General features: G+C 41.3%; 1 protein-coding gene across 2 annotated transcripts in view; it reads left to right on the forward strand.

Moving 5' to 3' along the window:
- The window catches only part of C1QTNF7 (C1q and TNF related 7), a 50006-nt gene that overhangs the window by 15255 nt on the left and 8640 nt on the right, over positions 1-26111 (forward strand). The window lies entirely within an intron of this gene.

The following is a 26111-nucleotide window of genomic DNA, read 5'->3' on the forward strand; positions in this document are numbered from 1 at the left end:
TTCTCTTGCCTTGTAAAAACTCCGAGATAATCTAAACTTGGGATGAATTTCCTAATACTAGTAATGTCATTATCTTGCCGTCCCTTTGAATAATGCATGTATGTCAGCACAATGAATAAATATCTTACCTTGTTTTGCTTGTGAGTAGTGTACAGAGCAGAATCTGTACACGCCTCAGGCAGGCTCTGTTACTGTTCTGATCGCTGACCATTTCAGTTCTCTGTTTGTGATCGACACAGAGAACTCTCTGATTTCTTTGATTTCTTTGATTTCAAGGACAATGGGAATGTGGCAGGGAAACACAAAGACTATGCAAAGGAAAACAAAAAGCAGAAAGGCAGTTTATAAAGTGGCATCAGTGAACTCAAAAGCTGTGTGTAACTCCCATGTGGAACTTGTGGTCTGTGGAATACTGTATGATTTTTAGTTAGGTTTAAGGGGTCATAGATAATCTGACTAAGAGGAAATTAAATGACAGAAGAAATGTTTTGATTTCTTTATAAAATCCATCTTTATGTTCATGCTCGTATTTAAAATAATCACTTTCTGTATGGTTATTTGGAACTTCTTGCAGGGGACAGATCACCTTCCTCTGAGCTTCACAATGTAATTTAAGGTCAAGAAATATTTTTTCGTTCTCTGTCTAGTTCATGTACTTATTGATATCAATAGGCCTGGCAAATAGGTGTTGAAATGCCAAATTTCTCTTCTTATATGTGAGATCCTCCCTGCTGTTTTGATGGCTACCAATATGCAGATATGGTGATAAATAAATGGAAAATTGATTAGCTCCACTGGCAAGGTACAGATGGTATTACCCTGAGAAAAAAATTTCATGCACTCAGACTTCTCAGTACCTTCCTGTTCAGTTTCTTGTCCCCTTGCAGTCCCTGTAGCCTTTCCAAAACCACCTGATCCCTATGACTTTGTACCTTCTATTTGCCTCACACTTTTTCCCAGTTCACAATAACTTTTAGCAGGCCCTTCCTTCCAGACCCACATGATTGAAAGATGCAAATCCTGCCCTCCAACCCTCACAACAAAAATCTCCCACAGACCCACAGGGCAGTGCCGGCTTTATTTTTTGCAGATACACTACCACAATCTCCTCTTGCATCAGATGCTCAGAGGAACACGGATGCTGCCCTAAATAGCTTTCTACCTCTCCCAGCCCTCTTCTTGACTTATTTATTTCCATGGCAATGCAAGATCCACACGGGGAGAGGGGCACTGTCCATTAACAGAGATGCCCACTATTCATTGAAGGCAACGGAAAAGCCTTCCTTGACTTCAGCCAGACAGGCAGACCTGGGTGCCAAAACAGCGAGGAAATTAATAGATATGCCAAGCTGCAGAGCTGCAGTGTGCTGCTTCCAGTGGCACTGGGGTGTCACCTCCCTGAGCGAGAATGGGGAAAGGGTCTGTCCAAAGAAATTTGCTGAGTGATAAAGAATCACATCTTGAAGGTGCACTGGCAGGAGCAAGTCAGAGATTATTGGGGCTGGAGTGAAATTTAGACTCCTCTGATGATGGAGGAAGAACGTTGTTTTTCAAGAGTGTTTGGAGAATTACAAAAACTTCAGTTTTCAGTACAGGGATGGGTAAAAGGTTTTTTCTTTGCAACACAACTCTCTCATACCTAGCTGGATCAGTGGAACTCCAGGGAGAAAACAGCAGTTTGTTTTAGTTTTTGAATTTATGTATATTCATGTGTTCCATTAGTCTCTTGACAAATGCATCTTTTGAGTTCTAAAGCTTTCTGAACCTTTCATATAGTCCTTTGCTTTGAAGCAACAGATGTCTGTGATAAGCAGATGGTTATGGCTTTGAATTTTAACATCTTTAAATACTTTGCTGCATACATTTTATGGAGAGGAATGTACTCTGTCTTACTATGCAGTACTCGTGCACTAAATGAAAAGTATCCATGTCTGGATGCGTGATGTCCCTTCCTAGCTTGAAAACCAATAAACCACATGTTTTTCAGGATTATTTGTTATATTTTCATCCAATTATGCAACTTGTGTTTTCAAGTTACAAACCAACTGCAAAATTCACTAGTCTGATGTGAGCTCAAAGAGAGCAATCAACAAAAAGAGTAAAAGGAGCTGCCTTGCTCGTGGATTGCTTTCTCACTCTGATGTGTACTGAGAGTAGACTGAAATCTTCCCCTTGTGCAGTTTCCCAGAGGAAATAATGCAGTGCCTATAGAAACAACTGAGCAAAATCTTTTGATCTTTTCTATTCTAAACTTTCATTTTCAGGAGGTACAACTATGAAATCTGATGAGTGGAGAATCTAAGAACAAAAGATCTTATATCGGGAATAAATTTGAGAACACAAATGGAAAGAATAGATCTCAAATAATTTTCTTTCAAGGAAAAGAAGTCATATAAACAGATTTCATCCAAATGTTTTGCTAATGGATATTAGTTTACTGCTCTAAAAATTGTAGTTATTTTCTCCCTCTCTGCCTGACTTCCACACTTGAAGAGTTTGCTTTTCAAAGAAATCACTTGAGACAGCCTGTGACATGTGTGAACTGCTTAAACTTGACTTAGTTGATCTTAAGTACAGATTATTGCACTTATTATCAAAGGCTTTGTTAATTATAATGACATGGATGTTATTGAATGGACCCAGTCTTTACACAAGGCACTAGCCTGACTTGAAAGAAAAGAAGTGCCTCATTTCAACTAATCTTTGAGAAGGAATGGGGCTTTTGAAGGGTTCATAGCACCAGAGGGGCATTAGAAGAGCTCACTGGTGATGCAGGGTATGCGCTTTCCTTGTCTTTTTCCATCTTTCTCCAATACTTCTTGAAACCTCTTCCTTTCTCACTTATTCAGGATATGGTAACCCCTGATGCCAGACTGTCTCAGACTACAGGTTTTCCTCTTTTTTGCACCTCAAATCAGCCTCTCTTTGCTCCATAAACACCATGGCTGGTGTTCATCCTTCCTGGATCAGAGAAAGCCTGGGATGCAGAAGGGGTCTGATGATGACAGCACGCCCCAGCACAGCTGATGGACCAAACTGTCCATCTGTTTGGATTTCAGCGGCTAATCCCCATCTCTGCAGATAGAAGCAAAGTAGCCCACCTGTAAGCAAAGCACGAGGGCTTTGTCATCTGATGCCCAAGGCTAATGGATGCTTTAATTACTGCCTTGCATTAAATTACTGCCTAATGCTATGTATTTCCTGATGGTTTCCTCACCCAGGGGTGTTCTAGGATCCAAAACAGAAGTGGACTGAACAAATCCAGTAGTTTGACAGAAGATAGCATTTCCTCCGGTTCCACTTTGAAAGATTTCAGATCTCTTCTATATCCAATACTGAAGAGTTAAAAAGGGAGGGGGGGGGGAATTGTTGAAGTTGAAGAGTTCCATTTTAGTATATTATTTGACAATATCAGGTTTTCAGGTTTACAAATCTGCATATAAATGAGAAGGAGTTGTGAAAACTTCTGATTGATGGACCATTTTTCTTTCTGACAATTCTAATCATTTAAAGACTGCAAATGTTCAAATACTTCAAAGACCACAGGTGGTACTCTACTACCTGATAGCAGCATTAACTCAGAGAGTGTCTGTCCTTAATGAATCCTTGCAATATGAAGAGATTACCTTATGATGTGTGACTGACTTCTATCTGTGTCTATCTCAAGATCTTTTTCTCTCTGTGAAGCCCTACTATCCATTACTGGTCTTTGCAATACTTCAGCACGTGTGTATTTATGTCCCCGGACACCACTTCTCGGCCTTACAGATGTGAGGACTGAGGCAAGACTCAGTGACTGTAGAATTAAGATCATACTAGAAGTGAATGAAGATAGAGAAAACTGAGGGTAGCTTTCCTGAATTCTGGAAGTATGTCCATTCATTGCCACCCATAAATAAACAGGTTCTTTGTAAAGAGGGAAAGAAAACAGCTTTTAATCCTTGCCACAGTTCTGTGTCCTTATAATCTTACCATAGGGTCAGAGGTAGAAATAAACCCTCCAAACCCACCAGAAAGCTCTCAACAGAAGTGTTGACAAGACAACCAGCAAAACTGACCCATAAGTAGCAAAATATCCACATTGGGTCTGTATGGAGAGCTGAGACCAGTTAGCAGGACTGTGGTGCCTGTAATGGAATAACTCTTGGCAGCAAGGAAGCAGTGAACTGGAATGCCAGTTTGCACATGTGAGGCAAGTCTGGAATCTGCTCTAAGTGAGCTGCTACAATGGAGGGTTGTGATGGGAACATGGACTTTTTGTTGTGAATCTGCTGGAACAGATATCATCATCCTTAGTTATCAACTGATGTCAGTTAATGCAACTTTGAGTGACTGCCAACTTCTGCAGTCCAGTGAAGTAACTAACACACTCACTTGGTATCTTAAATGTTACAGGGCACAGGGAGGGGAGGGAAATCTGCTATTCTAGAGGGAATTATTTCTGTTATATTTTTAAGATATCCTCTGTGGTTTTTGAGGCATTTCCTGAAATCTGCAATTACATTAATGTAAGATCTGCATCCAGCTTTATCTAAAATAACATTGAAGTAGACTACATGGTAAGTAAAACAATTCTTTCTTTGAATGTCATCCCCCTTTCAGTTTATCAGCTGCTGCTCTAGCAAGTAGTTTCTGCCTTGAGGGGCTGTTGATAGATAGTTCACTGAGATAGCTCAGTATCTCAGATACCTTGTCCCTGTGAAGTCCTTGAAAACACTGAGAAAAATTTCTGTATTCACCACAAATTGACTTTGTCAGTTATCAGTAGTTCAGATCCTTGACAGCACTGAAAGCCTTTGATGGGACGTGTGGGGAAAGATGACAGTGCTGGAAGTCAAAAGAAAGCATTAGGACTGTTTGAGGGGTTTTTGTGACAGTGGGGAACCAGATTGCGACAGCAAGGACAGTGCCAGCATGCCCTGATTACTGCCTCAATGCGTGGAGAACCTCCCCTCTACCTGCACAGTCATTAGCATTTCCCCTGAAGTTCCTCCCTCCTCAGAGTTAAAAATCCAGACTAGGGAATCCTGGAGGATTCCAAAAATTCTTCAGAGTTCAGCACAACAAGTGCCTGAGCAACCCAGAGGGGGAGAATAATTCCCAGTTAAAAAGCTGAAGACTTAGACACCATGGGACTATGTTGAGTTGATTATACTGTGGCTGCTTTGTTCTGCTCCTTAAAGAAAATGCTCTGGATTCATGATCATTCTTTGTTCAGGGAGGAAAATTTTCAGGTTCCCTAGTTAGACTGACCACCAGGGGACATAGAACAAGAGGGAAAGAATCCATATTAACTGATAATTAAGATATTTTATCATTATAATTATTGGTAGACACTACAGACATCTAAGAATTTTATAATCTATAAATGGGGAGACATACTTCTTTTATCCGTATCCACTTTGGAACATTATTTAAATTCCTATATCATAAGTGGAAATCAGAGAAAAAACAATGCAATTTTGGGGGATTCTGCTTAAATCAAAGTAGTTAGAAGAAGAAAGACATAAATTAACACTATACCTGTGGGGTTTGACAGGTGACTCAAATACTGGTTTTTGAGAAATAGGCATGAACTCAGCACATGAGGGAAAGAGTCATCCTCATGTTTATCTCACTAGTTGAAGAAAACTATAGTTTCAGGTCAACAGCGTGCAGAGATGGATGAAATTGTTGCCAAAGACCATCCCAACAGTGAATCTACACTGTGAATATCGCATTTGAAATTAGTCAGCAACAGCTATGTCATCTTGATTTGCATGCTAATACAGATGATGCGATGAGGCTCTGGAGAGATGGATCTACAGTAAGCTGGCAATAAAATTTTTGTCCTTTGTGGAGCACTGAAATTTCAAAATTCTCGGGGGTGTATTTCTCTAACTTTGCACCTTGCCTCTTAAATGAAGAAACACACCACTGTGGCCACATGTATGACATCACCTCTTCAAGGAGGAAGGGATGTCACACTTACTTTTTTCTGAAAACAGCAGGTGCAGAAGCTAAGTTTTGGACATTTTTCCACAGACATTAGCTATCACAAAAACTTGCACATTATCAGCTTTCCTGCTGAGAATAAGGCTACATTGCGATTGAGAACAAGCTATGTTTCAGGGCCTGCTGGACCCTGAAACCGAGTGCTAGACTCTGTTCCAGAAAAATAACAGTTCTGGGAGAAATATGAAATGCCTTCTCATTGATAAATGTTGTTTCCAAGAGAATCTCACGAGAGAAGGTCTTTGAACTACAGGGCCATTTCCAAAGTGTGAAATAATATTGGCTCTTTGCAGGCAAGGAAGGGACACGAAAGTGCAGAGAGGCACCTCAACACACGGGGTGGTGGTAACTGGTGATCCCCCTCCTTATGGCGGATAAAGCAACACGTGGGTCTTTTGACATCTTCGTCCCCCTCGGTGTAGCTCTTTCTCACTCTCTTTTTTTATCATAGAAATACTAAAAAAAACCTTCTCCAGCATTTCCTCACTAACACAATTTCACTAACACTAACACTAACAAAATTGTAGGATTTTATAAATCATATTTTTCTACATTTATGGAAGTTACAGCCAAACTTCTGTATGCATATTTGCTCACATTGATTTCACTGCAGTGCTAGCCTGTTGCCCTTTGTTGTAATGAAGTCCTAATTTTTTTTTCTTGTTGGTCTGAGGTGGTGTTTTCCTGATTATGGGATTTCTTTCCCTAAACAAAATGTGTGTTACGTGTTGTAGCACTGTACCCCTTTGCTACATCTTAGAGCACTCAGTTTTCATGCAGGTGCCCAGTGCTGTTCTTGAAAGGATGCTCTACTGCAGACAGGGTGTTTGACTGATTTCTGCTTCAGATGGCTTCTACCATCTTTTCTTCATTGCTGCCAGTGTTTTCTTTTGCTTCCCTGGGGACACCAGATGCATCTAATGAGTCCGTTCCAGCTTCCAAGCTGAAACAGATCATGGACAGCAGCCATGTGTTGTTCAGATTCTTGCATGGGAGAGAGAGATCTCTTTCCTTTTTCTCTTGCTGAACCAATTCACTCAATAACTACTTGTTTTATATCAAACTGGCATTTCTTTTAGCTAATTCCAACTTTTTCTAACTCCATCCTTAATTCCAAGCTTTTATTATATGCTAAAAGAGGAGAGTTGCCTTGAAAGAAAGCTGTTGCCTCAGACAGTTCACCTTGATCCCAGCTTAAATGATAGGACAAGAGCTTTTTAAACCCAAAAGTCACAGGCTGTAGCTGATGAAAAATAAGACAACACTCAGAGACATGCTTCTCCCCAGTGTTGCATAAATAGGTATATAACATGTAATGTACTGCAACATCACAGCAGGTCTCCCAAATTGAAAACAAGGAGGAATAAAAGACTACCGTACCTTGGCTCTTAAATCCTTGAATGTGTTGTCTGTGTTGATTAGTTACTTTGATTTGTGCTTCCCCACACAGCTCATTTTTCCCTTTAATAAGACTTTGGCTTGTAAATTGTCACTTGTATTTTCACCAAACACTGCAATTAGGCTGGAATGACGGAATATATTACATTGTTTGTTTTCCATTATGTTTATTCCAGATGGTTTTTGTCACTGACTCTTTTTCTGAGCTGGGCTGTTAATAAACATAGGATAAATCTAATGAATAAATTTTCTGTGCTTGGTATAGATCTGTGGTGGTGGCTAAGATGGGGTTATGCTGCTCAGTAATGGGTTCTTATTAGAACTACAGAAATGTTAATTCCTGATCACTTATGAGAGGAAGATGGACCCCATGGATAGTGAGGGGTTAAAGATGATGCATATGTGGGGTTTTTTTACTTTAAAAGAGATCCATTTAAAACTTAAACTGAGGTTATGATGACTTCACAGTTGTGATGCTTTATTTCTTCTCTGAACAAAGAAAGTGTTTTGTGGAAAAGCTACAGAGTGAGTACCTGTGTTCATGCCTTTTATTGCTGGAAAGCTCCTCTGTGCCCTTGAGCAAGCTGTTTTGGTCTTTGTCTCGGTTCCTGAACAACATTTCTTTTCTTGTTCAACTGTCTTGTCTCTTCAAATAGAAGCTGTTCAAAGTCCCTGCCTAGGCGGGAGATGCAAAATTGATTTTAGAAAGAGAACTGGAACACTTCAGAGAAAAGAACCCCATATGGGATGGCAATGCAGTGTGGAAGTCTACAGGGCACCAGGACTTGTCTTAATCTGCTCACTTGTCAAAGTGGTGTTGACTGGAAAAAAATGAAAACTGTGACAGTAGACCTTGGAAAAGTCCTATCACTTATAGAGTTTTCCAGTAGTGGCCTCTTAGTTTTTCCCTTAGAAAGAGACATAAGAAAACCCAGGATGAAACACAACGTGGTCTGTCCTATCACCTTGAAAAAGTTGTAAAATGAGAAGAGGTGACTATGGTTGCTTAGAAGTGGGATTTTAGAGTCTTGGTTAAAGAGCGCGTATTTCAAAAGATCAGCTAAAAGCAGACTATAGAAAACAAATTTTGTTTCTACTAACATTTCTTTCAGGGAACACATAAGCACAAATCTGCCAGCAGTGCGGCCTTTTGTCAGTATAAGTGACTTCTCCTGTGTCTGTTAGCTGCTTAGCACTGCTCTAAGCAATAAAAACTGTCTCTGTCTCTGAAGGTAATGCAAGGCAACACTTCCCCAAGTGAAAAACCTAGTGCTGAACAGAAGAGTGTTGATTTCCCAGTGGCTGAGGAAAGAAATTGTTCATCTGGGCTCACATGGGCCCACTAGCAGCAAGCTGGGAAGCCCAGTCAGTGCTGTGAGCTGGGTGGCAGTGGGTCTCAGCCACAGGGAAGAAGGGAAGTTTCTAGGAACAGGACCAGACAAGGAAGATGAAGGAGAAGTACGAGGTATGAGAGTGATAATTCAAGAAGGCCCCATAGGAATGGTGAGCTAAGAAAGGCAGGAAAGGCATGGCTATTTTGGTAACTGAGATATAAGAAAAATGAGGCTACAGCCCATACCCTCAGCACTGGGTGTGCTGCCTGGCCAGGCGGTAAGGCATGAAAGTGTTAACCCTTCTGGAACTGGTTCAGGACATTCCAGTGCTTGAAGTCACATAGTAAAAATAAACCTCATGCCAGGCATGTTGCCTATGGGGCTTATACTCTGCTTTTTGATTCAATCATTTAGGAATGCAAAGTCCTTCTACCAGGTCTGAGCTTTAACAGCATCTTCACTTTGCCACCACTGGACTGTGGCAGACAGTGAAGTAGATCCCATGGTAATGAAATCCACAGTAAAAAGGTCCATGTCTGCCTATAGCTACTCAGTCATGCTACTTCTGTAGGGCCGGATTCACCTCTCATCTTTGCTGCAGCATCATTTTTTGAAGAGTGAAGACAAAATGCTTTCCCTTCTGTGTGTCTTAGTAGGCACCACTGCATGTCCACTTACATGGCAGGGAAATGGTGAGTCCACCTCAGAGAGGCTGAGTGTCTGCTGGGAAATAAGACTAAAAGCTCGTACCTTAGATTCCTGTGTGTTTCGCTGGCAAGGAGAAGGAGAGTTTAGCCTTCCCCAGCCCATTCACTTTGTAAGCAGTGTCACACTAAATGCAGCAAGGTGCGAATTGGACTGCAGCACTTGGAGGCAGACAGCCCTGGGGGTTTGGCCAGGGCAGGACTTGGGTTTTGTAATTTTGAACAATAGTTCCCGCTTCTGCCACTGAAATCTTTATTTACCCCAGTTCCCAGCACTCGCAGGCCCCCAGTGGCAGTTTCCTCTCATTTCACATCTTTGTTGCTCTCCTTACTTTTGAGCTGACCATGATCAGATACTGTCACTTCTCTTGTGTCCTGGCATTCCTTTGGGTGGCAGATAGCTTCAAAGTTTTGCTTCCTCTACTTCCAAGACCCACTAGTTTTGTTTTTCTTAGAACACAGGATCATCAAGGCTGGCACTACTTTGCATGAGATGTGGTGTACTAAGAGGGCACATGGGGAAACAAATTGTGGTGTTATTTTTCCTCTTATTAAAAAGTGGAGAACATGCAGTGAGCATGATGTTCTCATTTATCTATTTATGAGTAGTTTCTATTCAAAGGAGCGTAAGAGAGAGTCAGGGAACATTGGACCAATTTCTATTTGATTACTCCTTGAAAAACTGGAAATTATCGTGATATAGTCCAATGACTTACTCTGGATTTACACCAGTGCCAATGAGAATATAATTTAGTCCATTAATTTTACATCACATCCCAATGGGCATGGACAATATATGCAGTGTGTTAAAACCTATCTGAATGCTTATTAAGAGTCCAATAATAATGGTATTTACTGAGGACTATTTAAAAATGCATTTCCTTTCTTCACAACTTCCATGCTCTCTCTGCAATTTACACTGAGCACCTCGGCCATAAAAATGGACAGCAATTGCAAATTCTTTACTGAACTTTGTGAAGGATTTCACACTTCTCGTTTTATTTGTCATAGCATTTTGCTGTCAGCTAAGACTTTCTCAGTCTTGTCTTTTTAACTCCTGAATGCACTGCCATGTTTGGAATATTTCATGTAGAGTTTTAAAATAAAAAGAATTCATGACACCCAACAATTATGTCATGAACCAAAATTTATCTTATCTCTTTTATGAAAAAAAGCCTGTTATAGAAATGTTGATAATTATTCAGTCTCTGCGTTAACCTCATTAATACTATTCAGGGTGGTATTTGATGGCTGTTAATGAAAACTCTTTCACTTAAAGATCAGTTGCATAGTAACTTTTGTAACAAGCACAAATAGAAAAACATTCTAAGTCTCTTATAAAGCTCTCCGTTTCTACTCATGCCATTAAAGGTGGTTCAGAAATTACTGCGTGTCCAATCCAGGTCAGCTTCTGTGCTTATAGCTTGCATAATCCTAAAGACCATACCAGTGCCCATACCTCACTTGATTCATATCACTGCTCCATACAGTAATGCATTGCAACACATACAATGTACTTGAAGTTGATGACACTTTCACAAAAAAAAAAAAAAAAAAAAACAGAAATGAGGAAAAAAATGCCTGTGTTTTCAGTCAGAGGAGTAGAAAGCAGAAGAATGACATTACAGCATGAAACCTCTTTGGAGCTGGAGGTTACAAGAGCTGCACCTTGCACTGAAAATTTCCTAAGCCTTCTATCACTTATTTTCTTCTCTGTAATACGCTAATGTGTGAGCTTTACAGTGTAACATGCTGCCAGAGCATTGCAACAATTGCACTCAATGCCAGATGCTAAAAAAGCTTCTTGAAATATTACTAAATAAGGTATTGTGAATGTTCTAGATGGGAAAAATAAGTAGTAAGAATAAGGGAATCTCTTAGGTCTAATAACTGTTTGTCAAATGTTTGTCTTTATAGTGTTTTTCTTCCCTTTCATTTAATTTCTCCAGCTATCTCAGATTGATAAATTTTTTTAAACTAAAAATTATCTGTAATTTGCTGTTGCTTTATTATGGTTTGAAATTCATCTTGATCTGTTTAGAGGAGTAACAACATACCAAGATATCAGTAACTAGAAAAGAAATAGTATCAGAAGCTAATTATTTGGGACAAAATGATGCTAAGGGCTACAAGTCAGTACCGTTGCTGGGCGTATTACTATATTTCCTATCATAAAGCATTGTTTCCCAGATAATAAAACACGTCCTGCAGGTTGCCCTGATGACTAACTGTCCCACATAGTCTCTGGCCACAAGGAGAGCACTGTACTCATTTAGTGAATGTGGGCAAGGCCTGGCTGTGAGTGAGGGCTGTGAGTCCCAAAGGATTATGATCCTAATGTTAGCATTCAAAGCTGGAACCCGAGACACTTTTTCCCACATCCTGCACCTTGCACATACACAGTAGGCACAGGGGACTGGCGCTGCTATACAACCCCTCCACAGAGGGTGATGCATCACAGCCAGGGAGGCCCAGGCATAGGGGCATTGCAGCAGCAGCAGAGCAAGGAAACAAGCCAGTGAAATACCTCCTTGATTTTCTGGTCCATGTGAAGAACTCCTGGATGCTCCTGAAGCTGTGCAGTGCTTGCTGTCACCTGGCCACAGGATGGCTTCAGAGAGAAGATGTATAAACTCTTTCCTACACATCTTCTATCTACCACATTAGCTCTCCCATAGGCTGCCAAGATCACTTTATTTACTGTTTAAAGTCTTTAATGGAAATTGAAAAGTCTCCAACATCATCACTAAAATGTGCAGTGGGGACAAGCGGAAAAACTAAATTTATTGCTGGAAAAACAAAGCCAATACACTTGTGAGTGGTTGGAAATCAGTTTGGCACTGCAGTTACAGCACTTCAGTGTCTTATTTTTGCTATGAAAATTGTTTTTCTCAGTTTTCTACAAGGCCAATCAGTAATCATTTGTTTTGTTGGGTGTGTTTTGGTCTGACAGTTTTCATGTTTCTCTCTTTCACAGCCTGATTCCTCAGTTTGCTAAAGGACAGCTGATAAAACTCAGTTTCAGATAAACTGAAATTACATTTATGCCATAAATACCCTCTGTGATTATGGGAAGACACAGTCAGTCTCTTTTCATTGGCAATGAAATCAGTGTATAAAGCATGCTTGAATATCATTGTTCATTGTTTTCTCAGGGACATCATGCCAAATTCTCTTTTTTCAACACTGTCCTTATCTGAACCTTTAAGCCCTTTCTTTCTAAATGATGAAAAGTAGTTCCCTGTGTACCCTGTAAAATCCTCTGTCTCTCCTTAGGGTATCTATATCCACTACACTCAATAAAGAGAAGAGTATAAGGAAATATGTCATCTCATGACCGCAGCAGTCATACCAATTGCTGTACTGGGATTTTCCCAGTCACTAATAATGGATTCCCTACCCTTTTCACTTAGCTCCTACTAGTGTTCAGAAACGTCTTAGTATATGGTCTGGAATATCAGAAGCCATTATAGTCAGATTGAATATTTCGGTGGTAAAATCACTGAAGATCTTGATACATCCTGAGGATGTACAACAGAATGGGTAAGGTTGGAAGGGACTGCTGGAGGTCGTCTAGTCCAATCCCCCTGCTTAAGCAGGGTCCCCTGGAGCATGTTGCTCAGGATTTTGTCCAGATTGCATTTACAAGACTCCACAATCTCTCTGGGCAATCTGTCCCAGTGCTCAGTCACCCCAATAGTAAAGAAGTTCTTCCTCATACTCGGGTGGAACTTTCTGTGCATCAGTTTCTGTCCATTGCCTCTTGTCCTATTGCTCGGCATCACCGAGAAGAGCCTGGCTCCATCCTCTTGACACTCTCCCTTCAGACACTTATAGACATTGATGAGGTCCCCTCTCAATTGTCTTTTCACAAGACTGACCAGGTTCTCTCAGCCTGTCCTCATAAAAGAGATACTCCAGTCCCTTAATCATCTTTGTTGCCCTCCTCTGGACCTGATTCAGGAGCTCCATATCTCTCTTGTACTGAAAAACCCAGAACCAGCTCCTTTCACAGAGCTGGTTACCTTTCACAGCAACTGCAAAGCACACTGAGCAACTAGGAATTTTAATTATGAATTAATAATTGAACCAGAGACTAGAACTGGAACTGAGAGTTTCCCTCAGCTAGAGGAAAGCCGGAGTGTGGGTGGGGGTCAGGCCATGCAAGCCACCATCCGTCAGCATCAGGCTGTTTGTTTGACTCAGAGGGGCTTTGGAGAGCAGCAACTAAGCTGTTTGCCCTCAACACAAAATTTATGTTAGGAATTATACTGAAAACAGAACAACAACAACAACAACAAAGTTAGTCTATTTCTTTCAGTATGTTTTAAATTTATCCCTATTGTCACAGCAGTAGCTGGATGGTGCAGGGTGAACAAACCAAGGCAGCTCTTCCTTACAAGTAGCTTTTATGAGTCATTAGTGTCTTTCTTCTCTCTGTTTGTGCTGTATGAGTATTAATTAACTCCTCTGGTACCACTGTAGGACAAGAAATCATTGCCTTCCATATGGAAATAGAGAAATGAAGCGGATTTTGTGATTTGCCCAAAGCTAAAAAGAGAATTGTTATCAGCACTAGGAGAAGAACTGATAATTTTTCTTAGTGCCTGGTCCTGTAATGCAATTAGCAGAGCAACCTTCCTTCCCCTCATCTTCTGCTGTGTTACCCTCCACCTTCAAATAGCACTGGCTCCAGCAGTGATTGCTATTTGAAGCTGAATTTTACTGCTAAGATTAATTTCCACACAACAGGATGACTCTAACCAATACATTTTTGCATCTAAGAGAAATTAAAATGTGCCTCTGATTAAAAGGGACATAAGAATCCCCTTTAACTGCAGCATGAGCTTGACACTTTAGTAATTTTCCAGGAACAAGTTGATGTTACAACAGCATTTTTTGTGCCATCTAGTGGATGCAGAAAATTAGATGCCAAGCTCTGACCCAGCATACCACTCAGCATCAGTGCCACAGTAAATCTTGCTCCTGCTCTGACAACCCCTGCCCCGCTTAGGGCTGATTGTTCCTTTTTCTTTTGCTGCTCCTGTTGCCAGTGTTTCACTTGGATGGCTGTGAGCTGTGCTGCTAAAACTCTGGAAAGCTGAAGTAGGAAGTGGTCTGAAAACAGAGTTAAGTAAATGGATATTCTCAGGAGCACTCTCAGCTTACATATATGCCATGTTTCTGTGGAATACTGAACATTTCCTTCACTGCTTGGAGAGTGTGAAGGAAACTGTGAGGACTGAGGAAGCAACCAATAAATAGTATAAGCTTATATGCACAAAATATTAGTAATTTTTTTCCTGAGGAAAAGGACATAACTGGGTGCCTTAGAGAAGGGAGGTGGCTGCTCCACTGGGCTGACCCACCTGCAGGGAGGACAAGCAATACTCAGAGAGGACCTCAGGGATGGAGCTTGGACCTGGGGTTATTTTAAACCATGTTTTTATTCACTTTTCAAAAAAACAAATAGGGACTGGTTTCTGCACAGAGCCATGATCTTTAAAAGCACTATCAAAAGAAATATTCCCCTAGTAAGGATAGTAAGGAAAGACTGCATCATATATGCTTAATTAAAAACTGTCTTGGAAAGTCAAGGAAAGCCAGACAGCAACATCAGCAATAGTGATATTTTTCCCACTTTTTAGTTGAAACAGCACTACTGTCTTCTTTAAAAATAAGCCAATTTCTGAACAACCGAAAGAAACTAGAAAGTTAGTATACTTGAAATAGGTCAGCTCAATAGCTAAGGTCATGGCCACATGAATGATTTTGTAAGGGATTTAAGGTCCTTTTAAGCTAAAACATTTTAACTGAGAATAGTCATGAGAAAAAAATATGATAGTTCCCAATGCTGATAGGGTTTAAGATGCAAAAATCTTGTTCATTTGTCACAACTGACCTTAGTTTTACATAGAAAGTTCAATACCATCTGGTAAGATAGTACTGGCCAAGTGAAGCTAAGCAGCTCACCAGACTTGGTCAACATTGTGTCATACTTTGTCTGTACACACATTAACACATTTGGTAAAAATATAACAGCTTGATGAGAAAAGCTTCCGTGTTTGGATTGGACTGCCTTTGACAATCCTTCAGCATCCCTGCGGCCCCAGCTCAAGCCAATGCCAAGTCCTTGGTAAACGAGCAGTCCAAAGACATCGAGTCCCCGCCACGCTCCAGAACTCCTCACCCAGAGGCCACCCATCATGATTTCAGTGCGACAGGTTCCTACTCCCACCCCAGCATAGGAGGGCTGCAAATAGATAGCCTTGTACAGATTCAGCTGTGTCGACCCGAACTTGTCCCCTGCGCTAGTCAGGACTCCCCCATTTCCTGCCAGACACAATGAACCGAAGCAACAAGAGCTCTCTTATTCCCACCAGACAGGCCAACCTGGTTCATTTTGTCTGAGAGAGGCCAGGAGACACACTTCGGAGCACTCAGGAGAGCTGACTGTGTGCCAGAGAGGACAGCATGTGCAGGCAGGTCGTGACCTCTCCAGCCATCACCCGACATGCATGTCTGCACCCTCTTTAAGCTGAAGAGGATCTGGGACGGCGGTGCCAGCAGAGCTGTGAGGGCAATAACCTCCAGCAGTGTGGCTTGTAATCTTCATCTGGCACATCTCTCTTCAAATAGAACATCTGTCCACGGCCTAAAGAGATGTTTCAAAACTGATTAAATTAGACCAGCACAAGCACCCATCTGGATACTTTTAGCGCTTTGGTTCCAATTCACCTTGCAAACAACAGCGATGGATAAAAATCATTTTCACCTGCCCCAGCTGCAAAGTGGCCAGAAGGAAAGGAGGATATGTCAGCCACGTTAGAATCTTAAACTTCTGACAAGTATGACTGGTGAATCCTGATGAGGTGGCTTATGAAGTTGCCACCTGAGATCTTCCCAATGTGGCCACAGCTGCAGAAGGGGCAGTGGGAGGAATGTGCTCCTGCAGCCATGCGAAGTCCAGTGTCTCAGCTCAAATGGCTGATTTCAGTGGGTCCAATTAGTTCAGGAATGGTTTACACTGCACCACACCCTGGTCATTTACTGCATGGGAAACCTTCCCTTACCCTTCTGGCTCTTATGTTCCCCTACACATCAGTACTGGACAGCAAAGGATATAAATGCCCCCCATATAATTTAATGCAGTGTTGAATGGGTTAAGCAGTCTATGGACGTGGCAGATCTACAAACAAAGGAAGCCAAAGCAGAACAGCAGCAACAAACTGCAGAGGGACAGTTACATTTTAAATAGGTACACGCGTCTCTGCAGAAAGAGACTAACTATATCCTTAGTTTATATAACTTCTTATGCCAGCTTTAACCAGATAAAAATAAATGGATCGATTCTAGATGAATTAGAATGTCCTCTAAAGATCTGGCATTTATCTAACCAAATTATTTGAAGATAAACCAATGCAAGTTTTGTGAATAAACATTAGAAAAACATATCTTACAGCTTAAAAGAAAAACAAAATCATCTATGACAACTGAGAGCACCACTGCCTTTTTAGCACCATTTGGAGTCTGCAGATAATGCAGGTCTCTAATAGATTTTTTCTAAACTCTTAATAAAAGCCTACAGTTTACATTACTTTTAATGTACTTCATGCTTACTATCCCTTGCTAAAATCCTTTTTAAGAAAAACAACTGGAATTTTAACTAGTTACAGATGATAGAGATAAAATTGGTCTTTACAAACCTGTATTTACAATAGGATTTTCAAGGAGAGGACTGTTTGTATTTCCTAATGTTATCCAGGCTGTCTATTTGTAAACAAGAGACAAAGGTTTACAAGTTTTAGGCTGCAATAAAAGTAAATCAGAATGAGGGAAGACCATGAGGAGTGAAACCCCCTGATATGCTGGAGCTGCTTCATCCAACTGGATAAAGATCAGGCAGACCACAGCAAGGGGCAACCAATAAGCTGAAGGGAACAGATGCCCTTCAAAAAATTTCTGTTGTTTTTACAGAGAGAATACCATTGGTAAGTCATCAAATGGTCAGACTGCACTTGTGCCTTTGGCCTTTTCCTGGTATTCAGAGTAGACCAGGATGGTAAACAGGCATGTACACAATCAGACAGGGAGGCCTCAGGGTTCATGAGCTGTTTGCTGTTTCTGGGAAATGGTACAAATTGATGGACAAGAGGGGTGCAGCACAAAGCCTCCATTTGGCCTCTGCCCACTGTAATTTTAGTTGCTATTGCAGGTGAGAAGGCTGAGGAGCCTCAGCCATGTTCTGCTGCTCCCTATGGGATCCTGTCCACTGCCCACACTCGGAACGCTGATATTCTTCCAAGTGCACAAGGTCCCATTTTGTTTACCACAGGGAGACTTCCACAACCCCTGCCTACATTCACTTTTTTCTCTGAGATATCAGAAGGAAGCTGAGCATCTGGAAACAGCAGCGGCATCGTGTCTATGCCATCCACTACACACAGCAGACCTCAACTGCCTGTCTGCCTCCGGCTCTTCGTGCTTTTGGACAAGGAATGAGCTTCAGAGGCCCTGGCTCTCCATGGGCCTCACTGCAGCACCTGTCAATAAGGCAGAAACATGAAAGGTTTAAAAAACTATAGAAAAAAGGAAGCCCATAGCTAAGAGATGGAACTCCAAACCAGAACAATCTCTTTGGATCCTTGTTTTCCCAAACCCACTATGTTTAATAGGTAACGGTGAGTCATTGCTGCCCTCTCTCCACAGCTGAGGGTCCCTGGAGAGGAGGCTGTTTTGGCTGCCATTACTTCTGCACAAGTGGTACCACCTGCACAGCATCTCAGTTTCCAGGGCCCAGAAGAGAGGACTAGTCTTCAAAAGCCCACAGTTGAAGAGAAGGCAGCGACAGTGAGTGGGGCTTGCAGCTATGCCCTACACCCGATGGCCTTTCAACAGGTGCCTCCTGTGTAACTGCTGGCTTACTGCCAGGGAAAAGTGGTTATGATATCTAGGCTCACCACAGCTTCAACATTCACAACAATGAAGTCTCTACTTCTGGCAGCAGAAACAAGTTGTGTGTCTGAGATTTCCATTTAAGGGTTTTTCCCGGCCTTTTTCCAACTCAGCCAGCTGCAGCATCATGCAGAGGAAACAAGCCTTCACACTGCCACCTCCCTGCCACCACACAGCTCTTTAGACAGGTACCCTTTCTGTCCCATGTTGAAATTGTGGCAATCTAGAGAGGCATATAGAGGTGCACCAGAGTGGCTCAGGCTTCCCCTGGGCTTTGAGTGCTGCTGTAGCTCTCCTTTCCCCTCACCTCCAGCCTCATTCTCTGGCAGTTAAACTGAAAAACCCACAGGAATCCACATCCCAATGGACAAGGAACAAAGGAATAAAGGGTCTTTTCCCTACATGCCTGTTGGGAGCAGAACAGATTTTGACTTTTGGGCTCCTGTTGCTGGGAAGAGAACTCAGCAGTGTCAGGAGCCCAGCGAGGAGAGAGGAGTTGTGTGCTGGCAGGCACAGGAGGAGGAGGGGTAGAAGGAGAAGGAGGAAAAGGAGGAAAACCACCCTGACAAGGAATGGCAAATGTCATCACCCTGTAACCCAGCCAGAGCTGTGGCTGTGAGGACATGCCTTCATCAGTCACACTGCTGCGTACAGCTGGCTACTCATGGAGAGTAAAGCAAGAGCCTGCACAGTCTGACAGTCTGAGGTTAAAATAGACAAATAAACAAACTTGATTATGAATAGTAATGAGACACATCTGTATTAAGAAACCATGATTGTTTTGTTAAAAGTGTGCCAACAAAAGCAGTATTTTATAGAGTATTTGAAAGACTGTCCTTTGAGTTGTCTGTAGCAAACACATGAGAGTTTATGCAGGTTTGATGAATTCAAAAGGCTTTTTTTCTACCTCTAAAAGCTGCCGATGTCTCCTAGAAAAACATTATGTTTATTTTTTACTACTTTCCTTGGCTTTTAAGTCTAGCAGAATGTCTATCACTGCAATGGGCAGAGGCCAGATAGCACAGTGACAGGCAGCTGCGTTTTTTGCAGCTGTACTGCATTTTTGTTAGAGATGATGGGTTTACACTGACCTCAGGACAGAACATGAAAACTGCTCTTGTGTGCCATTCAGAATCTTGCTTACTAATGTTAATACCCTACAGGAAAAGAGCAGATGGTTCTTACAATTTAGTGGACCATATAACCACTAGAATTTTTAATTGTAAATTTATGATATTCAACAAAGAAAAATCTGTGGCCATCATAATGTTACTGCTTTTCTGAGAAAGATAACATACTAATGAGCAGATTAATCACTGTCTCTTATAAAGCAAGAAATAGAAGGAATCAAACTAAATTATTAGTTAAAAAGATTTAAGGGAGACAAAAGGGGGTAAGGGAGACAAATGCATGCTGTGCATAATTAATTTAACAAATTTACCAATTATGAGAAATGTTCTGAAAAGCCAGAGTTTAAACTCTTTCCAAGTTTATGGATAAAGAGTCCAGCAACACTGACAAGAAATCAAGTATTCAGAAAATATTTCCAGTTTGGAAGACCTCAGCAGCAGAGCACTGGAGTCAGGAAGATAACCTCCTGGCAAGCATCGCTGGACTTCCCACATCCTTGGGAAGAGCTCAAGAGCCTGCTACAGGACACTGCCCAAGAGCAAGGGTGCAGGATTAGAAGTGTTTTTGATCATATTTACCAGAATCCTTTATTTGCAACACTAATCCCAAAAAAGAGACATAATGAAATTACTGTTATGGATGATTTCATAAATGCCCCAAGAGAACAAGTTGGGACACCAATTAATTTTATTGAGAAGGAACAGCAGTGGCTTTTGAACTTCTGCAGAGACCTAGTTTTCTACATCAACAAAATAAACAGAATAGATAAAAACTATAAAAGAGAAGCTATGCCAATAAAATTGTCTCCAAATGAAGTGTTTTGGTATTCTCTCCCATGAGCTGATAAATTTATGAAAGTTATTTTTTTAACTTTGCACTGTGTGTACATACATATACATATATATATATATTTGCATATACATATATTTAAACTTTCCCAAAGACAGAGGAAAAACAGAAGCCTCTTAAGAAATCAATCTCACAGCAAGAAAGGGTGAACTCTAAGCAGGAAAGATACGACTTTTGAGCATAGAAGAGTTTTCAATTGCAATTATCCTGCTCAAGGTATAATGTGTATTTTAAGGAATAAACAAAATCACACATATCAGAACACAACTTTCTGCAATTCCCAATGAAGATACCGATAACAGAGATAAAACCAGCTTATTACATGCCAGCTTACTGTTTATCAGCTAGAAACAAATCTAAGTATACCGTTAATTCAGGCCATCAGAGAATAGATCTGTATTAAAGAAAATTAACTCCATCAGTCAAAGTCAAATAGAAAAAAAAATCTCTAATAATATCTTTGACATAAAATGTATCCACCATGCTCCAGGGCCTTGAAAAAAAGCTAAGTGAAAATGAGACTCCTTTGGCTGGTAAATGTAAAGATGTGCACACACACATGCACACATACACATATTTGTCTGTGATGAAATTATGCCCTGGCTGAGGGAAAAGCAACTGCCTGAACTGATCTGAAAGGCTTTAAATTATAATAAATTTTTTCAGTTTTATATCTTGATTCAATGCCATAAAACTTAAATGGTTTTATCACTGAAAGGAAAGGTCATTTTAACCAAGGCAAGAGAAAGCTTCTCCATGTTTTATGTATTTTCAACTTTATTAGCAAGTCAATATGTTCTGAATCTCTGTAGGTTTCCATTAAAGTGGAAATTGCAAAACCCTTTACCCTGATGAAATCTTGAAGCTGATATGCTCTAAGCCCTGCATGACTCCTCTTTTTTATATATATTTTATTTGTATTAATAATTATGTAAGGAAATTTCTGGGGGACAGATCATTAGAAGTGATTCTGCCATACTGCTTGTCTCCGACTAGCCGGAATTTCTTAAGAAATAAATTTAAATTGAGGTTACTGTTTAAAATTCAAAAAGGCCCATGGCAGACTGCTGCCATGGAGTTGCAACTGCAAAATAACATTGAGTATATTGTCATCATTGTAAATTATATCCATAGATACTTGAATAAGGAGCTTGAGCAAAACTCCAGACCCTACAATAAGGCAAAGTTATATTCACTGATTATGGAATTGCAAAGACAGTTGTCTATAATCCCTTTTCTTTTTAAGAAATATGCCTACTTAGGCATAACCTGGTATGTACCACTACCCTGGGCCGTGTTTGCACTGCAGATGCACCCCAAGACTTTGTCACCTGTGGACATGACTGTGTGCCATCTGTATGTTCTGTTATTCCTGTGGTACTGTGTCTCGGTAGTCCAGCTGGTACCCACCTGGGCCCCACAGCTTGGGGTCCACCCAAAAGTACCTTTGGTGGCTGTGCAGACCAAACTCAGCACGCTGTTGTGTTTGGGTCAGATGGCTCCAGACATGCTGTTTGCTGAGCAATGGCATCTTAACCAACATGGGGAAGATCAGCTGAACTGGGGACATCCCAGGGTGACTCTAACACCCCATGAGTCAAGGTTAGGTGGGACTTGTTGACAGACAGAGATCAGGGGAAATTAAAGTGAAAATGAGATTAAATTGGTTGCTAAACACTCTGTGACCTTCAGACAGTCTGGGAATGCCTCCTTAAGTCCCATGGAGACTGTGCTGAGATCACCCTGAGTAATCACACACACATGCAAAACAAAGTCAAGGCAGAGCCTGCTCCTCACCAGCCAAGGGCCAAACTTTCCTACTGAAGAGTGGCATGATGACTGACAGCTGTGGCTTTTTCGTGCTATTCCCTGCAGGAACCCAAGGAAATAAACACTTCCCAGATAGGATGGATTTCAAAAGAAATCAGTCCAATTATCATTGCAGGAACTTAAGTGAGAAAACACCTTCCGTTACAGAGTCAGAAGTTACCAGTTATCAGGTGCTAGACCTCATCACCACTGTAATGAAAAAACTGCAAGAATTACGTTGACTTCATCCATTTTAATCTCCCATGAGAGAATTGATTTGAAATACGAAATGGCAGTTCACAATTACTCAAGAAAAGCAGAATCTGAAAAGAGCTTTTGGAATAACCTGTTTTTACATCCACAGTATTATCCCTGATATTACTGATGTTTTTGTTTTATTGATGAAGAAATAGAAGATTGGAATATTAAATAATTGGCATGGAATAGACATTTCTGGTCAAGGAACAGAAATTAGATCTCCTGAAGGAAAACTCTGTGCTCTGTTCTCTTTCTTCCTCTTTGTGAATTTGATCAAATGCCACTAATAAGAGAGAGATTTGCATTTGATTTCAGTATGTACAGAAGCAGGCTGACAAATTATTATGTGTATCGAATTGAAGTTATCATATCACAGGGAAAACTGTCATTCTTCTAAGTAAATTTGTGTCAGACAAATTTGCGTCAGACAAATTTGTGTCAAACAAAAGAATACAAAGCTCTCCTCTCCTCTCAATATCTTATGGTTATTAAACTCTTTTTAAAGGCTTACCAGGATACATTGCAATTAGGATATATATTATACTATAGCAGTTAACTGAGCAGATGCACAGACTTTCCAGAGTTCTATATAACTGCATGAGTTTTTCACTGTCAAGTTTTGTAAAAATTAGAAAACAAATAAATGAGATAATTCTTTCTTTTTCTTCCAAGCTTTTTACTCAGAGATTTAAAGCTGCCTGCCTGAATTGTCCAAGTCAGAAACACAGAGGAAAAAATTACTGTCACTCTTACTTCAAAAAGAAAGAGGTCTTAAAACAGATTTTAAATTTTACAGTGTGTTGTAAGAACAATCCAAATATTTTTTCAAATAAGCAAACTTGACACTTACATCTTCACAATACCTGGCAAGTCATGTATTAAACTCTAAACAGCTTGGACTGAGACTCAGCAAATCCAAACAGTCCAACACAGAAATGGTTCTCCTCGGGAGATTGATGAAAGCAAGACAAAATTCTGAAGGACACATGTGCAATGTGGCTCAGTGAATGCTTCAGTAAGAAGAGGCATAAGGATCCATATGGTGTTAAACAGACCTTTGAATGCTTTGTGCTGAAAATTTTTATTTCCATATGTGTAGAGTGGACCCATGCTGCCAGACTGGGACCACAGTGGTTTTTTTTCTCTTTGAGTAAGTATAACCTGTCAGAGCCATGAGGGCATTGACATCCCTGAAATCCCTGCCAGCCTCTCCTGGGGTGCCCCAATACCTTGCCCATGGTCAGCCCAGCTGATCCAGATTCACAGGCTGATATCCTTGTCTGGTCTCAGATGCAGAAGGTGACTCTGGCTGCCTCCAGGCTGCCCTGGTCCCTGCTGGGGTGATGGGCTGGTCTCTGGCTGGTGAGATCTTGCCCTGCTACCCAGTTCCCTGTAAGTTCCATTAGTCCCAGGGAGCAGCCAGACCTTGCCCAACACAAACACCTTCACAAGATATAAAGTTGTAGAACATCAAACCAATCAACTAGAAATGCAGGTGTTGTGTGAGTGCTTGCTGGGTACCAATGGGATGGCAGAGGATGGGCTTGGCTGGAGCTAGCACTCCTGTGAAGTCTGACAGGAGATGGGAGATGGGATGTGTTGTCCCTTCTGCTCTTCTGTGGAAACAGAAGCCTTTGTTTCAGTAAGAAAATACAGAATTTAAATGGAATTTTATTTTACAGCTACAAACTGTTTAGATCTGTCTTTCTAATGTGCATGCCCTTCAGTCTCACAAAGAGGTCAACCTCCCTGAAAATAAAAGGTTTGATTTAATCAGGAAGAAACATACTTTAAAGACCTTCTATTACCCAAAAGCAGACATGACATAAATTTCATTCTATTTTTATATCTTCCTGGCTCCAGTCTCCTGAATCTGACATTAACCATAACAATCACACATGTTGCTAAACCAGGCCAAATTCTCCTTTTTTTTAATTCCAGTATAAATATGGAAGTAATACTGTTGAAGTAATAGCTTTGAGGTAGGCTCTCTCCACAAGAACAGGACTTTTCTCAGAACAGCCACAGTCAGGAAAGCATGCTGATTCTGAGGCCAGATTTTTACTGACAAGTTAGGGCACTAGAGTGGGGGGAGACCACCAGGGTTGACATGAGAGCCTGGCAGTCCCAGAGGCTGGGGACAGAGGCTGGGGACAGAGGCTAGTGTGGGTGGCATTTTGAAAAGCACATGAAGCTTCAAAGCTCCCATGCCATTTTCAAAATACCTTAGGCTTTCAGAAGTTCAAGGTCCACTGATTTACAGTAAAACTTAAGCATTTAAATGCATTTATCTTTTGTGCTGATGAGACATGACCACCTAAGTTTCACACCTCTGTGAAATTTAGATTCACAGTCACCACCTCTCCCTTAAGTTTGACTTCAGTTTCATGCTGAGGCTCCATTTTTGCTGCTCTTGAACATGCCAACATTACACCGAGGGTTAAAAGATGGAGACCTTGCAGCTAACTCTGGGCAGGGGATATTGCAGTGCCCTGTGGATGTAGTCTAGCAAAAAAGCTGTCAGCACTGGCATGGTTACAGATTGCTCAGGCATTGAGCCATGTCAGGTGTGGACATTCTGGATCTCCCATTGCTGTCCTGAGAATCTGCCTTTGCCTAGCTTGGCAAAACTTCCAGTCTTCCTCCGGGAAAAGCTGAAGGCTTGCTGTGTAGCAAGGGTACCCTTTATAGACCTAGAAACATTGCTGACTTAACCATGACCGTTTGCAGTTTGAAAAAATTTACTCATGTCAAGCCATGGACAGACATCCTCTTCCATGTGCAGCAGAACAGGGACAACAGGTTGCCACTCAGCTGCACACAGCTGCTCCCTGCCCTGGGTCACAGCCTCCACTACTCCTCTGTGGGACAGGTTTCTGGGAGCCATCCCCAACTTTTTTCAGGGAAAATCAACCAGCTTAGTACTGCCCAAGAGTTTAAACTGCTCCTTTGGTCTTCACCTAGTTTGATGCAGAATGTAGTCCCTGGCTGGATGCCTCTTTTCCCCAGGGTTCCCAGAAAGAACAATGCTGGGGTGATATCATTTGACGAACTCTCAGAAGAAAACAACGTGCTGGGGGAGGAGTGTCCCTTTGAGGGTGTAGAAGCTTTCTTCTCCTCACATTATCTTCTTAAATGGTGAACATTGTTCTTTGGTGCAATATGCGGTACCAAGGGAGCAATTGGGTGAAGGACAATCCATCTTCAGGGGTGTCTTTGATCTAATAAATGACATTTACCTTGAGGGGATGAGAATCAAGTCATGCCCAGGGACTACAACATACTCAGCTATATATCCAGCAAAGTCCCCAAAGTTGTTCTCACTTTGCTGGCTGGTCCCCATCAGTCACCCCTGTGCAAAGTGGTTGCTCTCATGATGGTAATTCTTTATGGACTATTGCTCAAGAAGCCCAAGCGCAAACACAAGTGAACACAAGGCACAGGGCAGTGGAAATCTGTCCCCTATAACTCGTGGCAATAAGCTATGACTTTTCTTCTTGTTTGTCCCCATGTACCTTGCAGTCTGAAATTTTATTTTTTCACCCTCTGTTTTTTCTCTCTTCATGCCATCCAAAATAGTTTTCCTGGTCTGGTCTCTATTTCTCTTCTGTCATCTCATGATTGGTAAAGCAAAATGATCCAAGACAGGAGATGAAAATTTTCCCAGGAAGGGCTGGGC

Source organism: Empidonax traillii, unplaced genomic scaffold, assembly GCF_003031625.1.
Source record: "Empidonax traillii isolate 1590-97213 ecotype Southwest subspecies unplaced genomic scaffold, ASM303162v1 scaffold312:size2399984, whole genome shotgun sequence".
Taxonomy (NCBI): Eukaryota; Metazoa; Chordata; class Aves; order Passeriformes; family Tyrannidae; genus Empidonax; species Empidonax traillii.